The following is a 15,892-nucleotide window of genomic DNA, read 5'->3' as shown; positions in this document are numbered from 1 at the left end:
GTGGCGGACGTATTGCAGCGGGCTGAACATGTCGAGTCAGCAGATGCAACTTGGGCTGAGGTCACCAAACGTAAGAGGAAAGTTAAGAAGAATTTACTTATTGTCAAGGCCTCGGAACAAGATAAAAAGGCTACAGAGTTGAAAAGTGAAGTTTCTGAAGCATTACATGGCATTCAGATTACCGATTCAAGATTTACTTTTGGAGGTAATATTATAATGAACTTTGATGATGAGGATACGAGGAATGAGGCAGCCCAAAAATTGCAATCTGTGGAGAAAGTCAGGACTAAAAGTGTGGGAAAACTGAGGCCAAAGATCGTAATGTGCACAAGGAGGAGACTGGGGATAAGATAATTGAGACACTGCTTAAAAGAAATGAGTTCCTACACTCCATCCCACAAGTTGAGGAGAAAATTGAGAAAATTTTTAGTAAGCCTGCTGCCGGTGGCACAGCACATTATATCCTGAAATGTGATCCAATGGTTAGAGAGCTAATCTACAAGCACCATGATAGAACAAAACTTGAATGGGGGGTGTATACTGTGAGAGACAGATACCATGCAATAATATGTTATCATTGTCAGAGATATGGTCATATTGAGTCCAAATGCACTGTCAAGGCCAATGGTGAGAACCCAGTATGTTATAAATGTGCAGGAGAGCATAAAGCGAAAGACTGCCCCGGGACTGAGAGCAAATGTATAAACTGTGTGAGGTACAAGAAGTCGGAAGTTAATCACTCGGCGAATAACCAGTGTTGTGTAGTTTTTCAGACTGAAATTGAGAGAATTCGTAACATAACCGATCCTGGCTACTAATTCCTCAGATACAAAGATTAAATGTGGTCTGCTAAATGTTCAGTGTGTGGGATATAAAACTCTAGATATCCGTGATCTCATCAAAGAAAAGGATCTTGACATTTTAGCGGTAACTGAGACATTGCTAAATGATTACGACGTCGCCAAGATTCGTGAGATGACGCCAGTAACTCGTACCTCTCTACATGTTCCGAGGGAGACAAGAAGAGGTGGTGGTGTTGGGATCTTTCTTTCGAATTCTTTTAAGAAGATTCGGAGAAAAGCATCAGAAAGGTGGGATACCTTTGAATTAGTGCAAGTCATCTGTGAAATTGATAGAAGGAAATGCACCTTTATTGTGGTGTATCGACCTCCGAATACAAGAGCAGAGGTCTTTATTGATGAATTTCGCACATTTTTGGAGCCTGTGGATATGGTGAGTGCAAATGTGTTCATCCGTGGTGACTTTAATCTATGGATTGATGATCCTGAAAATTCTTCTGCCATGGCCTTCATTGAGATGACTTCTTTAGGGGGTCATGTGCTAGACTTGGTTTTCAGCGATATAGACTGTGATCTAGTGCAAGGGGGGGGTGTTGATGAAATATGTTGTATATCCCCGGTGCATAAATTGGTAACCTTTGAAATTTCATACGTGAGGGAAGCAGTGCAGAGAAAAAAAGATTACGTTCAGATTGCGAAAGAATTTTCATCCAGAAATGTTGATTAACTCTGTAATATAGGTAATTACTATTAATTGTCGTGAAATCTGTGAACATGGCTCGGTGATACGTGGAAACTGTCCTACCTGCCTGGTTAAGCTATATAATGGTTTAGCTAAAGATGAGTATAACAGCCTCTGTCCTCTGATTGAAAAGGAGATAGTGTTGAGAGATCATGCACCTTGGTTTAATGCGGAAATACTGTGGGCAAAAAGAGAGAAGAAGAAAAAAGAAAGACTGTGGTTTATGCAAAAAATTGATGAGGCAAGAAGAGCATACCAGGAGGCAAGAAACAAAGAAAATCGGCTTGTGATAAAACGGAAAAGAGAATACTATCGGAATAAGGTTGTGGAGGCAGGGCCTGACATCAATAAATTATATTAGGTGCTTGACAGTTTGACTAGAAACAGAAAGGTTAACAAGCTTCCGGATGGTTTCTCGGATGAAGTGCTGGCAAATAAGTTTTTTAGACTTTTTTGACCAGAAAACTGAGAGAGTTATCATGAACTTTAGAGGCGACCGCGCGGTTACCATGGATCCGCTGTGGAAACTCCAGTCCCTGAAATAAAGTTAACGAGTTTTCAACAAGTGGATGTGGCTGTGGTGAAAACTATCATACACAGGTGAACCTGACGTACTGTGATGGTGATCCCTTGCCGATAAGTGACATCATTAAGAGTGAAAACTTTAGTGATTTCTTAAATATTATGACTATGATGGTTAACACTAGTATCGAAAGCAAGACTTTCCCAGAGAGTGAGAAAGCGGCGATCGTGAAACCTATCGTTAAAGGTAAACTGGACCCACAGTGTTTAAGTTCCTTTAGACCAGTATCCAACTTGACGTTTCTATCTAAGATACTTGAAAATGCGATCTTAAATCAGCTAATGGAGCATTTGCTGGTGGTGCAGGCTTTACCGGATAATGAATCTGCCTACAAGAGGCTTTACTCAACTGAAACTACTCTCTGTTTGGTGGTAAACAACTTGCTTGTGCTTATGGAAGAGGGGAAGTGTGGTGTTCTGATTTTGTTAGACTTGAGTGCTGCGTCTGACACGGTGGAGCACAGTCTATTGCTTCAGGATTGCAAGAATATTGGAATTGAGGGTGGCGCGCTGGATTATCTGAGGAGTTACCTTGAGAACAGAACTTACTGTGTGCAAATAGATAAATCGTTCTCCACTCATAAACTTTTGCAAAGAGGAGTCTCCCAGGGAAGTGTACTGGGTCCAATTTTATTCTGTGTTTATACTATCGGTCTTTCACATTTGCTAAGTAGGCATGAAGTTGACTTTAAACTGTATGCTGATGATACACATTTCTATTTGTCGCTGAGTAATGTGGAAAACACTGAAGACAAGCTGAGCAGAATTATGGATGATGTTGGGAAATGGATGAATTTTAAGCAACTGAAGCTGAATGAGGATAAAACTGAATGCTTGATTGTCGGGAAAAACAAGGATCTCAGGAGGTCAGTCAGTCAAAGATCTAGGTGTGATACTTTACTGCACTCTACCATTCAAAGAACAGATCAATCAGGTGGTGAGAACGGCAGGCTACCATCTCAGAAATATTGCATTTGTCAAGAAATACCTGGATGATAAGACCATGAAGATGCTTACTATATATAATCATGTAACTAGTAAGCTGGATTATTGTAACTCCCTTTATTATGGCCTTCCTAAATATCTGCTGAAGAAACTACAACTGGTTATGAACAGAGCTGCATTTGATTTAATTTCAGGATATAAGCTACATACGGGGAAATTAACCTTCCTCCTCTTCATCGTGGGGCAAGAACGAGGAGGGATTGGGAGGAAAAGAAAGGGGAGGAGGGAGGGAAAGTTGGGGAGGGAGGGAAAGGTGGGGAGGGAGGGAAAGCTGGAAAGCAAGATTCTTTAATGTTTTTTCATCTTTTCTTCTCTTCGTCGTATTTTTCTGTTCTTTTCCCTGATTTTCTTTCCTCCTGACTTTGGTAGAGTTATCCACAGCCTGAAACACAAGAAAACACACCAAACAGATATGCCAGGAAAATAACAATTATACACATGCTCCCTTGCAGAGGTGCCAAGTCTTCATCCTCACCACCATCTATCTTCCATTTTCTGGCCCATAACTATTACAACGAACCATCAACAATTAACAAATATAACAAAAAATACAAGTAAATTTTATAAATGTGGTTGAGGGGGTAGTTTTTAGGTGTACACTTGGCATATGACGGTGACAATGTGGCCGACTTGCATCGCCTCCTCCTCCTCCTCCTCCTTCCTCCCGGTCAGCTGATCCGAGGTGGACGGCGTTCCGCGTGTCGGCCAATTTTCTTGTAATCCAGGATGACACAGACGGCCATGGATGGAAGCAAGGTAGGTAGTCGTGTTATGATTGCTCTCTTGAAGGTTACCTATGTCAATGAAGGCGTGGAGGAGGTGATAGTTGTGGAAAATAAGGTTGACAGCCTCGGGTGGCGGTGTCGTGACAAGCCTGCCAGAGAGGCGACCCAAGGGTGTGTGTGTCAGTGTGTGCGTGTGTGTGTGTCCTGAGGTGAGGAGGCAGGCGTTCAGGGGAGGACACTCTGGCAGGGGTCAAGGCAGGGGCTGTGGGCAGAGGGATGGCAGCGGTGACGTGTGGGTGTGTGTGTGTTGAGCCAAGCATGCAGGGGCAGGGGCAGAGTCAGGGATGATACCACAGGGGCAGGAGCAGGGACAGGGTTGTGTGTGTGTATGGAGAGCGGGACACATACTGGGGTGTTGGCTCTCTGGGTGTTATTCTATACTTTTCCTCCCTGGTGTGCCCCGTGCCAGGGAGGAGTTTTGTGTGTATTCCCCTGTATTATATTGACCCTAAGGAGAGGCAAGGGTGTAAACCTCCCTGTAGGTGAGGCCCCATTAGATTCATTTATTTATTTATTTAATTTTTATGTTGTGGTCTCTAGCGGTGGTAGGCTTTCTTGGGGGTGCCTGCATGGTGGTCATCCCAAGCCTGTCAAGATGCAGCAGGCAAGTGTTAGAGGTGACTGTGGCCGTTTCAAGACACACCAAACCCTCAGAAAAAAATGGTCTGGTTCAGCAGTGAGGTGAACCTGTGTTAACTCCCGTGGTTTACTGCACCCAACAAGGATATGTTAGAAAAGATAGGGACACTCGGGCTGCAGAGGTTTTGACACTCTCCGGTTCGCCACCTGTGGGTGTTCGCACCTCCGTGATTTCGCGTGCTAGTTGTTTCGCCACTTGAAAGGAGAGGTTCTGCTACTCACCACGAAAACCTATTAAACATTCTAAAAATGTTAACAAAAAATATCTCCTGCATCCTTTAACCCGTATACAGTGATGTCCTTTGTTAGAGAAAAGGGTCATGGTTGGTTGCATTTTTTTCTTATATTTTTTATTTGCCCCATAAAATGAAAAAAAATTATTTCATTTTATTGCTTTGATATTATACGTATGTTGAGTGACAAATATTATCAATACAAACAAAATTAAAGGCCATATAATAGCTCAAAAAGGGAATTGAATATATACGTACTAAAAGCTTCCATAAGAGGTATGTATACTGTATTGGTAATAATAAACAGTGCACAGGTAAAAAATCTCAGTGTTAAAAAATATGCCGCTCCTGCATGCCGCCTCTTCTAGTCTCAGTTACGAATCATTCATTGCCGCGGACGTTGGGTTAGGTCCAAGCCCAACTATTGGTGTTCAAGCTCTTAGAAATGCTTCAGTGCACAGGTCGCCATCCTCGTATCTGTCCCATAGGTCGAAGAGACGGCCATGCAATCGAGCGTACATAGTTTGATTGCGTTTGTTGAGGCTTTCAGATACGAGGTGCATCTGAAGCTCTGCGGCTGCCGCTTCTTCACGAAGGAGTGTGACTAAAGGGTAAAAGCCCAAGTCCGCTCTGCCATCTTTACCGTTCAGTGGGGGATGCCAGCCTAAAAAGAATAAATAAACAAAATAAAATAATGATTTACAGCTAAAGCACTAAAAGTTTAATTGTTGTGTAGCGGCATGGCGAGTGTGGAGCAAGTCTAGGCGGTGGCTGAGTGGCAGCGTGCTGGGCCCACATTCACTGCGTGATGGACGACGCGAGATCAAATCCCCACGCTATCACCTCGGATTTTTAGTCACCACCGAGTGGCTTAAAACTACCCACATGCTGTCCTGCAGACCACCCATCAACCCAGACTCTAGAGGAAACCGTCCAAGTTCATCAAGAACAAGTTCCGGGGGGCAGCATGAGCCAAGAGCAGATGGCGCCACTATAAACACTTGCCTGCACCATGACGGGCCGAGGCCGACTACCATTGAGGCCCCACAAGCAAGCCTACTGACGTTAAAGGCATAGAGTTAAAAAAAAAAAAAAGTTTGGCTAAACTAAAGATTTCAGACTTTCCGCCTCACAAGAAAACAGAAGGGTTATGGTAAGCTATAGTCTAAGCATTTGATTACCGAAACATCTGTAAAGAGCGAAACGTTCAGGTATCGAAACCACTCGGTGGCGAACCGGACCACTGTTAGGTAGCGAAACCTCTTGCGCGAACGCTACGGGTAGTGAGGCCTCTGTCAAGCGGCAGCTTAAGTCAGGAGAACCACTGATAGATACAGATGAGAAAATGAGTGAGGCTTTAAACAGATATCTCTTTACTGTATTTACCAAAGAAAGATTAGATGATATACCACAGGGAGAACAGATCTACAGGGGAGAAGAGGTAGAAGGATTAACCAACATCAACACAAGTAGGGAGATCGTGATTAGAAAAAGTGGAGAATATTCACGAGAGGGTAGCCTACTAACTTTGAGATGCTGACTGCTTGTTTCTGGACAAAATATGCTGCTGTTTATCATGAAGACAGTACTTTTCTCCGGAAATCACTAAATGATTGACTTTTCAGTGCCTATTGTGCCGCAGCCACAAAATAGCTTGCAGAGGCTCAACTTGGACACCCGTGGGAAATCGAGGGTTTTGGGTGGGGGAGCGTATTTAAACTACATACTCCAACCGAACGTTACATAACCTCCTAACCTGGACCCCCTCATGTATATGCGACTTATTTCTGCGAGGAGGTATTTCTCGCAGCACCGGCTGGACCGCCGGCTTCAGAGGAGGCTACACTTTCGTGAATATTACCCCCAAAAGTTATGTGAGCCAAAAAAACTGGTGTGACGGCATCCCATAAGTTGATGGATCATGTGAACCGTGGACGTGTGTGTTCAGTCTAAAGCAGGTCAGATAAGTGAGTGTGTGGGGCAGAGAATATCCAGACCGGGTGTGTGTTTCGATACATGCAGAGGACGTGTAGGAAACTAGAAAAAGGATAAAATAAACTCCCGGGGCATGACACAGTATTAACTAACCTAATGCACACCACAGTAACCTTACCTAACATTACTGCCACAAGACACTTAGGCTGAAGGAACAATATTAACTCAACTAACCTAACGCACACTACAGTAACCTTACCTAACATTACTGCCACAAGACACTGAGGCTGAAGGAACAATATTAACTCAACTTACCTAACACACACTTAAGTAACCTTACCTAACATTACTGCCACAAGACACTGAGGCTGAAGGAACAATATTAACTCAACTAACCTAACACACACTTAAGTAACCTTGCCTAACATTACTCCCACAAGACACTTAGGCTGAAGGAACAATATTAACTCAACTAACCTAACGCACACTTAAGTAACCTTGCCTAACATTACTCCCACAAGACACTTAGGCTGAAGGAACAGTATTAACTCAACTTAATGTAACCTAACGCACACTTAAGTAACCTTACCTAACATTACTGCCACAAGACACTTAGGCTGTGTGTGACAGCTAGCTTAATGGTGTGTGGAGATGGTAGCATATAGTAAGGTGTGTTCTTTGGGGCGCCAACAGTGTGTCCGGTTACTGGTTTGGATGTCACGGCCTCAATGGCTCACGGCTGACACGGCCAGGACTCCTTCAAAGCTCCAGGAAACTAATAGCAAAGAGTGGAGTGATCCAAACAACTGAAAAAATAGCCACAAATGTGTGTGTGGGAACCTGGGGAGTCGCTGGTCAGGAGTTAGTTATAATATATATGGCTAGGCTTAAAAGAATATATGGCTGGGTTAGTTAAAAATATACATGTATGACTAGGGTTGAAAATATATGGCTGTGTTAGTTTAAATATATGGCTGGAGTTAGTTAAGAAACCTTATAATACTTAGCAAACCCAACATTAGGGTAAGGTGATTTACTCTCCGGTGCTAAATCTCCCACAGATATACTAATTGGACTTTGCCACACAGATGCTGGACTTTGGGGACCCTGGCGGCCATGGGGAGGTGTCCGTGGGCGCTGGGCAAGGCCGAGGGCGAGGAGTACAGCACACTGGATGAGGGGGACCATGGTAAGGGGTGGAGTGCTTGCTTCAATTCTCTGTTCAGTTATTTTCTTTTCCTTAGGCCAAAAGTTCAGGCTACCAAAAAGGATAATATTAGTCAAAATTTGTCCTAAAAAAAGATATAATTGCTGAAGTGCCATGCTCTTACTGATGAACATGAATTAGCATAGAAACACACACACACACACACACACACAAAGAAATATAGAGGTTTGGAACAGACTAAGTGAAAAAATAGTATCGGCGAAGAGTGTGCAGAGCTTCAAGGAAAAGTTGGATAATTATAGGTATGGAGACGGGACCACACCAGCGTAAGCCCAGGCCTGTAAAATTACAACTAGGTAAATACACACACACACACATGCAGACTCACCATTCTGATAGCCCAGTGGAAAAAGCTCTGCTGCGTGGATCTTAAATGCCACTCTAAGCGAGAAAAATGAGAAAAAATCATCAATCACACAAACCATTTCATAATATATATCAACGCATTTGTGATGAGTTTATGCATCATCTATTTTTGGGGGTTTATATTATGGCAAAAATTTGGCCCGTTGCTGCTACACACGGTAAAGCCACACATTTGGCCCGTCGCTGCTACCGGGCTAAGAAACTACCCTTGGAAATAGTCACAACTCCTATGAAAGCCTTGTCATTGTGTGTGTGTGTGTGTGTGTGTATGTGCGTGTGTGTGTGTCTGGGCGTCAAAATGTTTAAGAATCTGGCCCTCCTTCACCATTACTTATACCCTAATAATTCTCACCATCAGTCAGTTACCACCCCCTTTACCCCTTCCAGGATGGTGCAGGGCTCTCAGGAGATGGACAAGCAGGAACAGGGGACCAGAACTCACAGGTGTTCTTCATTGAGTGTGTGAGTGCCGCTGTCGTCACCATGAACACCTGCTCGGAGGCACCAAGTGAGTAGATGACACTACCTAGAGTGCCTAAAACAGGGAGGGCTTTGGGGAGTGAATCAGGGCTTGGGGTATCTGAGGTACAGTGAAACAGGGCTTAGAGAGAAGCTGGGGGAATGAAACAGGGCTTGGGGAAGTTATATCTAGGCTTGGGGGTGTCTGAGGTTGAGTGAAACAGGGCTTACATAAGTTCCTAAGTGTGTGTGTGGGTTTGTTTGTGTACTGCCCCTCACACAAGGCATAAAGGTGTATAAATATATCCCTACATTTGATATACTTATTTATTAGTTTGAAAGGGATTTGAATTTTTATGTTAAATTTTACTCCCAACAAATTATTTTATCACAGGGGACAAAGGTCTGTACTAAATGTCTGGGCACCTCAGTTCACCTATTTGAAAAGCCTCTCATAGTACTTGTTGGGGTGTCCATGGGGTGTTTTGGGATGCTGGTAATAGTTTTAACATGCCCTCTGCACCTTGAATGGGAAAATCACCCATGAAAGCCCTGTTAATCTTCACTGTGGCCTTGGGAAACAGTCATAATAGAAGCTGCAACTCTCTCGTATAAGTTGCTGGCTTTCATGGAGTGTTTTGTGATGCTGGGTATAGTTTGACCTGACTCCTGCACCTTGAAAGGGAAAATCACCCATGAAATCCTGGATAATTTTCTTTGTGGCCTTGGGAAACAGTTGTAATGGGATATCATTATGTATAACAATATTGACCTAAGAACATTTAATTCTTTATTTTTCCAAGGCAAGAGTGACCCCCAAACCCTCCCTTCCACAGGACCCGTCAAGCCAGTCCGCCGTGCAAGACTGCCTGGTCAAGATGGGGTCCAGCCTTGCACAGAACTGCTTGGCTGGCCAGTGCCACAAGTTGGTGGTGACAAAGGAAAGCCCTCCATGACTGCTACAGCCTGATGGATGGATCTCATGGTAGGGTATCATGGGCTGAGAGAGAAGGACGATGTAGCAAGGTAAGGTTCAGTTGATTTTACCCTGCTGCCAACGAGTGAACTTTTGATATGCAGTTTGGAATGTCTGTCAACTTAAGGTGTCTGGTGCAGTTTAGGGAAGGGTTAACTTTCTTTTTTTCAGCCTATGTTAAGAGCAGGGAAAGTGTAGAGTGACAGGACTTAGAGGAAGAGAAGGAAAAGGAATGTCAGTTAGAGAAGGGAGGGAAGGAGAATATGGATAAGGATGGAGTGAGAGAGAAAGGAAGAGAAGGGAAGGAAGAAATATAAAGAAAAAACTGGAAATGAAAGGAAAATAAAGAGGAAGGAGAATATGCAAATACCAAGATGGAGACAGAGAGAGAAAGGAAAGAAGGAAGGAAAGAGATATATATAAAGAAAAGATTAGGAACAAGAGTAAAATAATTAAAGGATGAGGAGGAGGAGGAGGAGGTAGAATATACAAATAAAGATGGAGACAGAGAGAGAGAAAGGAAGAATATTCAAATAAAGATTGAGAGGAAGAGAATGGCCATCTGTTTTGTCCCTTACTAGTTGAGCACTCCTGGTCGCATGTTCCTGAAGTCTCTGCGGGTATGTGGTCCCTGAGTGAAGACGCTCGGCTGTAACTTGGCAGCTAACCACGGGCTGTTCTGGAAAATACTCTCATTGTGATTCCCCCCTCCCAAAATTACCTTAAGTAACTCCAACCAAACCTTACCTAACTTTCCCTAACCTAACCTCACCTATCCTGCCCTGCTCAAGAGTACAGACTTGGGGAATATGCCTCCTGGTAACCCCTGTCATGGCTTGCAGGTGTGTGGTGACCCAGGCTGTGGAGGGTGGCTGCCACACTCACTGCTCCAGCCACTCACAGCTGTACCTCAGGAGCCAGACACCATCTGCTTCACTCCTGCCCAGACTTTGCCACTCACACCCAACAGCTGCTTCATCTTAAGGTAGGACTGCTTGATTATTATTATTGTTATTATTATTATTATCATTATCATTATTATTATTATCATTATTATTATTAACCAAGAAACAGGCCCTGCTGGAAAGAGTCAAAGGCTATAAACCAGAGGGTGAGTGACATTGTTATGAATTTTATATAGAAAGAAAGGAAGGAAAGAGAGGAGATGGAAAGGAAGAAAGGGAGGAAAGGAAAGCAGAAATTCATGAATGAAAGGAGGGAAAGAGAGAAGGAAGGAAGACAGGAAGGGAAAGAAAGAAGTGAAGGGGAGGAGGAAAGGATAGAAGGAAAGAAAAAAGGAAGAGGACGGAAGGAAAGAAGGAAGGAAGGGGGTGAGGTAAGGGTACTACTACTACTACTACTACTACTAGTGCTACTACCATAGCTGGGCATTATCGCAATAAGTTATCACGATACTTTATCGCTGATAACAGAATCGGGTCATCGGCCATCCGCTACTTATTTAGATATATATCGGTATCTTTTTTAGTTTTGTAACCAAACTAGCGATAATCACTACTATTTTCCGCGTCTCAGAAGAAAAAAAACATTGTCTCCTCCCTACACGTGTCCCGGGCGCCCGGTGTTGTATGAAAAAACTTCGGGGTATGAAATATCTTCGGTGAAGAGATTTCATACTTACAGCATCAACGCTAAAACACTAGCTTATTTTTTTATTACCCAAAAATCAATATATCAAAGAGATAAATAATTTAACTTTGCCCAAAAAATTATTATTCACTGCCTCAAATTTGATATTACATATTCGTTTATGAGCATGCCATGGTATTGAAGGCACCCGGTGTTGTGTTATTTGGTGTCCCATCTTCAACAGCTGGCGCTTTTGTTTACAAACACTGGTCTCTCGTGAACTGCGCATGGTCAGACCAGCAAGCGTAGACCTGTACAGTCTCACAAAGCTTTTTAACTGTAATTAAGAGTTGCTGGAAGGCTGAATCAGACATACAGTACCACTACCACCATCCTCGCTGTTTCTAGAACGACACTCTGTACGAGTTGTATTTATATGTACAGAGTGTCGTTCTAGGAAGCTTTGTGAACATGATTCAGTTCAAGCCAAGGATGTGATGCAAACCCAGTGTTTTAATGTTGATGCTGTAATTAATTTCTTTACCGAAGATATTTCATGCCCTAATTTTCACACAGGCACCTATGCGCAGTAGGAAGGAGACAACGGGGCTTTTTTCTGAGGCGGAAAAAAGTAGCGATTATCGCAAGTTTGGCTACACAAGTAACGAAGATACCGATATATATTTAAATAAGTAGCGGATGGCCGATAACCCGATTTTGTTATCAGCGATAAAGTATCGCGATAACGCCCAGCTATGTTTACCCCACTCTGGCTTACAATAATAAAACTCACAGAAACATAAGGAAAATATTTTTTCACATTATAAAAATATAAAATGTATTCCCTTTTTGAAAACTATAGCCTATAAATCTCTCGATGTGAAATATAGGAACACAGTCATATTTGTGTCTCCTAATGAATAGAATGTAAAACTACAATTAATTACCTTTCTGAAAGGTATCCCCTTCTTTTAGACTAGTAATATTAGACTAGCTTCCCTTTCTTCTGAATTTTTGTAACAGAAGGAGCATCTACTTTCATGAAAAATATATGGAACTAAATATTAAATTAATGTGATAAAATATGTCCTTTCTGTTGAATATTGATATCTGAAACAGTTAAAAACACCAACTTCCTTATAGTCTCAAACTCAAAAGTGTTCACTTATGGATGCCTTTCAAAAACTTAAACATGCAGAATGCACAACTGGAGTAGGCCTAGATCTGCATGTATGTCAAAACTGCGAGTCTGATTAGGCATTACAGTATTGCTATTTTTTTTATTTATAGCAATACTGTAATGCCTAATCAAACTCACCAATTTGTTTCCTTGAATCTAGGCCTACTCAGTTGTGCAATCTACATGTCATATTCTACAACCCCGACATTGGAGCCATTTTCTGAAGGCCTTCCCTCCCAAAATTACCTTAAGTAACTCCAACCAAACCTTACCTAACTTTCCCTAACCTAACCTCACCTATCCTGCCCTGCTCAAGAGTAGGCGGCACATACCCGTACAGACTTGGGGAATATGCCTCCTGGTAACCCCTGTCATGGCCTGCAGGTGTGTGGTGACCCAGGCTGTGGAGGGTGGCTGCCACACTCACTGCTCCAGCCACTCACAGCTGTACCTCAGGAGCCAGACACCATCTGCTTCACTCCTGCCCAGACTTTGCCACTCACACCCAACAGCTGCTTCATCTTAAGGTAGGACTGCTTGATTATTATTGTTATTATTATTATTATTATTATTATTATTATTATTATTATTATTATTATTATTATTAAGCCAAGAAACAGGCCCTGCTGGAAAGAGTCAAAGGCTATAAACCAGAGGGTGAGTGACATTGTTATGAATATTAAGAACATTTTCTTCAATAATCTTTGACAGAGTTGCAAAGCAGCCTGAATCTACGACCTGTTGTTCGTTGTTTTTTGGTCTACCAAAACTTGTGTACTCTCAATTTTAGGCACTTGATACACTAAAGCAATGAATAAATCATGAACACAGACTTTACATGTTCATTATGTATTTATACCGTGGAGGAAGATTTATACCACTTGGCATTCCAAACCAAAACAAACCTCCTTCTTCTTTTGACCTGTATCGCTTTTCATCGGCTCATCACGGCCATCACTTCTTCTGGTACTAACTCTCCTCTCTGCCTCTCGTAGTTGCTACATTCTACAATTAGGTGTTCCACTGTTTCTTTCTCCCCAGTGTCCTAGACAGCTACAGCCCTTTGTGTTGCTAAGTCTCATACCTGTCAAGCTACTGTGGTGTCTTGCCATAAGATTTTGCGTTTGAGACCATAAGTTTGTGTTGAAAAGACGTAAGACTTGACAGGTATGGAACTTCCGACGGACTCAAGCAGGGTGCACGAGGTACCTCCCCCCCCCACCCACACACACACACACACACACACACACACACACACACTGACTGTAACAGTAGCCGTTACTCAGCACGCTCACATGAATTTAAATATGGCACGTACGATATATTTCAAATTGTTTAAAACAAACATGTTAAAAAAAACATCGCCAGCGGAGTAAAAACTTAAGATTTTCAGCTTACATTGTAAGACTTGAAAATCACCGAAATTACGTAAGACTTATGCAAAAAACATAGGACTTGACAGGTATGAAGTCTTGGTGAGAGTGAGTTCGGCCCCTCAGCGGCTCCTTTCGGTACTGTGCGGGTTTCGGCCTTTTGAATATCTCATTATCACGAGTTCTACTGACTAGATTCTGTTTGGTACTTTCCAGATTGAACATAAGTCTTCGTGGAATCTATTGGAAAAATGTTTCAAGCTATACATGCGGCAGGAGATTAGACAAAAATGGGAGAATGGTGTAAGCTTGGGTGCGAGTATTTAGCTTGTAATAACTGAATGGTAGAGTGTTTCTCACCACTTCACCTGAAATATGTTAGCATAAACACTTGGGATCAATGTCTTGTAGACTATAGGCACAGTGCAACATGATTTATCACGTGAGAGATTTTAAAGTGTGTGAGTCTTCATAGCATCAACAGGCCTTGACTCTGTTTTAGTTAAAGTAGCTAGCGATCACTGACAATTTTGGGGGGACAGAACTCCTCTAATTGTCGCTGACTGTATGGCTTGTCCCATTGCCTCATGCAGTGTGTGCGTGTGTGTGTGTGTGTGTGTGTGTGTGTGTATTCACCTAGTTGTGACATACAGGAAAAGAGCTACGCTCGCACTGTCCCGTCTCCATATCCTCTCTTATCCAACTTTTTCTTAAAATCATGAATGTTTCTTGCACAAACCACCTCCTCCTCCATTCCATTCCATAGCTCAATGCTTCTGTTTGGGAAGCTAAACTTTTTCACATCTTGCCTACACGTGGTCGCCCTCAACTTCTTTCCATGTCCTCTCATTTCCCTCTCGCTCCACACACACTCCAGATTCTCCACCCTGCTTGCTACCCTGTACACCGCTATCAGGTCTTCTCTTTCTCTTCTTCTCTCCAGGGTTGTGAGCCCCATGGTATTGAGTCTCTCCTCGTAAGTCCGATCCCTAAGTTCCGGTACCATCTTGGTTGCCATTCTCTGTACTCTTTCCAGCTTTCTTATATTTTTCTTTTCGTGAGGAGACCAGACCACTGCTGCATACTCCAACCTTGGCCTTATCATTGTAACTATTAATTTCTTCATCATCTCCTCGTCCAAATACACAAATGCCGTCCTTATGTTTCCTCAACAAATTCATAGTTTGTCCCGTTATCCTGTTGATGTGTTTGTCCGGTGACATGTTCTGAGACAGTCCTCCCAAATCTTTTTCTTCCACTCCTCTGCATATTATCTCACTTCCCATCTTATAATCATATTCACATCTTCTACCACTCCTACCTAACTATTTTTTACATTTCCCAAGGTTGAATTCCATCTGCCATGTACCACTCCCATATTTTGTCCAGGTCCCTCTGCAATGCCTCACAGTCTTTCACATCATTGACTCGTCTCAATAGCTTTGCATCATCTACAAACAAACTCACATAGCTGGTCACTCCTTCCACCATATCATTTATATAAACAGCAAACTTTATTGGCGGCAGCACCGAACCTTGTGCGACCCCACTCCTCACTGGGCACCAGTTGGAAAACTTGTGGTTAGGAAGTCCTCCAGTCACTTAATCAGTCCATGACCAACTCCACCCTTATTTTTAATCTTCCAAATTAGTCTTCTGTGCGGTACTTTGTCGAATGCCTTTTTCAAATCCAGGTACCTCCATCCCCAGCCTTCTCTCTCCTGTATTAAATCCGTCACCCTTGAGTAATAACACAAGTTGGTGACACACGATCTCCCTCTCCTGAATCCAAACTGGCAATCCGAGATAATTCTCTCACTTTCCAAAAAATCCGACCACCTGGTATTAACCAGCCTCTCACATATCTTCGCAACCACACTAGTGAGTGATACCGCTCTGTAATTTAATGGGTCCTCTCTCTTACCTCCTTTATAAATTGGCACTATGTTTGCTCTCTTTCAATCTTGTGGTACCCTTCCTCACTCAGGGAGGCGATCAT

At 42.8% G+C, this 15,892-nt stretch overlaps 1 long non-coding RNA gene across 4 annotated transcripts; it reads left to right on the top strand.

The window, feature by feature from the left end:
- Nucleotides 1-3,783: 3,783 nt before the first annotated feature.
- On the top strand, nucleotides 3,784-13,048 carry LOC127001026 (uncharacterized). Of its 4 annotated transcripts, none has more exons than XR_007754667.1 (6): nucleotides 3,784-3,885; nucleotides 7,810-7,910; nucleotides 8,703-8,823; nucleotides 9,611-9,759; nucleotides 10,593-10,735; nucleotides 12,905-13,048. It is a non-coding gene; the product is annotated as an uncharacterized LOC127001026 (long non-coding RNA). The 4 variants fall into 4 exon arrangements; XR_007754668.1 differs by having other exon boundaries at nucleotides 9,611-9,800; XR_007754669.1 differs by having other exon boundaries at nucleotides 7,783-7,910.
- Nucleotides 13,049-15,892: the final 2,844 nt, after the last annotated feature.

Source organism: Eriocheir sinensis, chromosome 19 (genome assembly GCF_024679095.1).
Source record: "Eriocheir sinensis breed Jianghai 21 chromosome 19, ASM2467909v1, whole genome shotgun sequence".
NCBI lineage: Eukaryota > Metazoa > Arthropoda > Malacostraca > Decapoda > Varunidae > Eriocheir > Eriocheir sinensis.
This window is presented reverse-complemented; position numbering and strand designations above follow the sequence as displayed.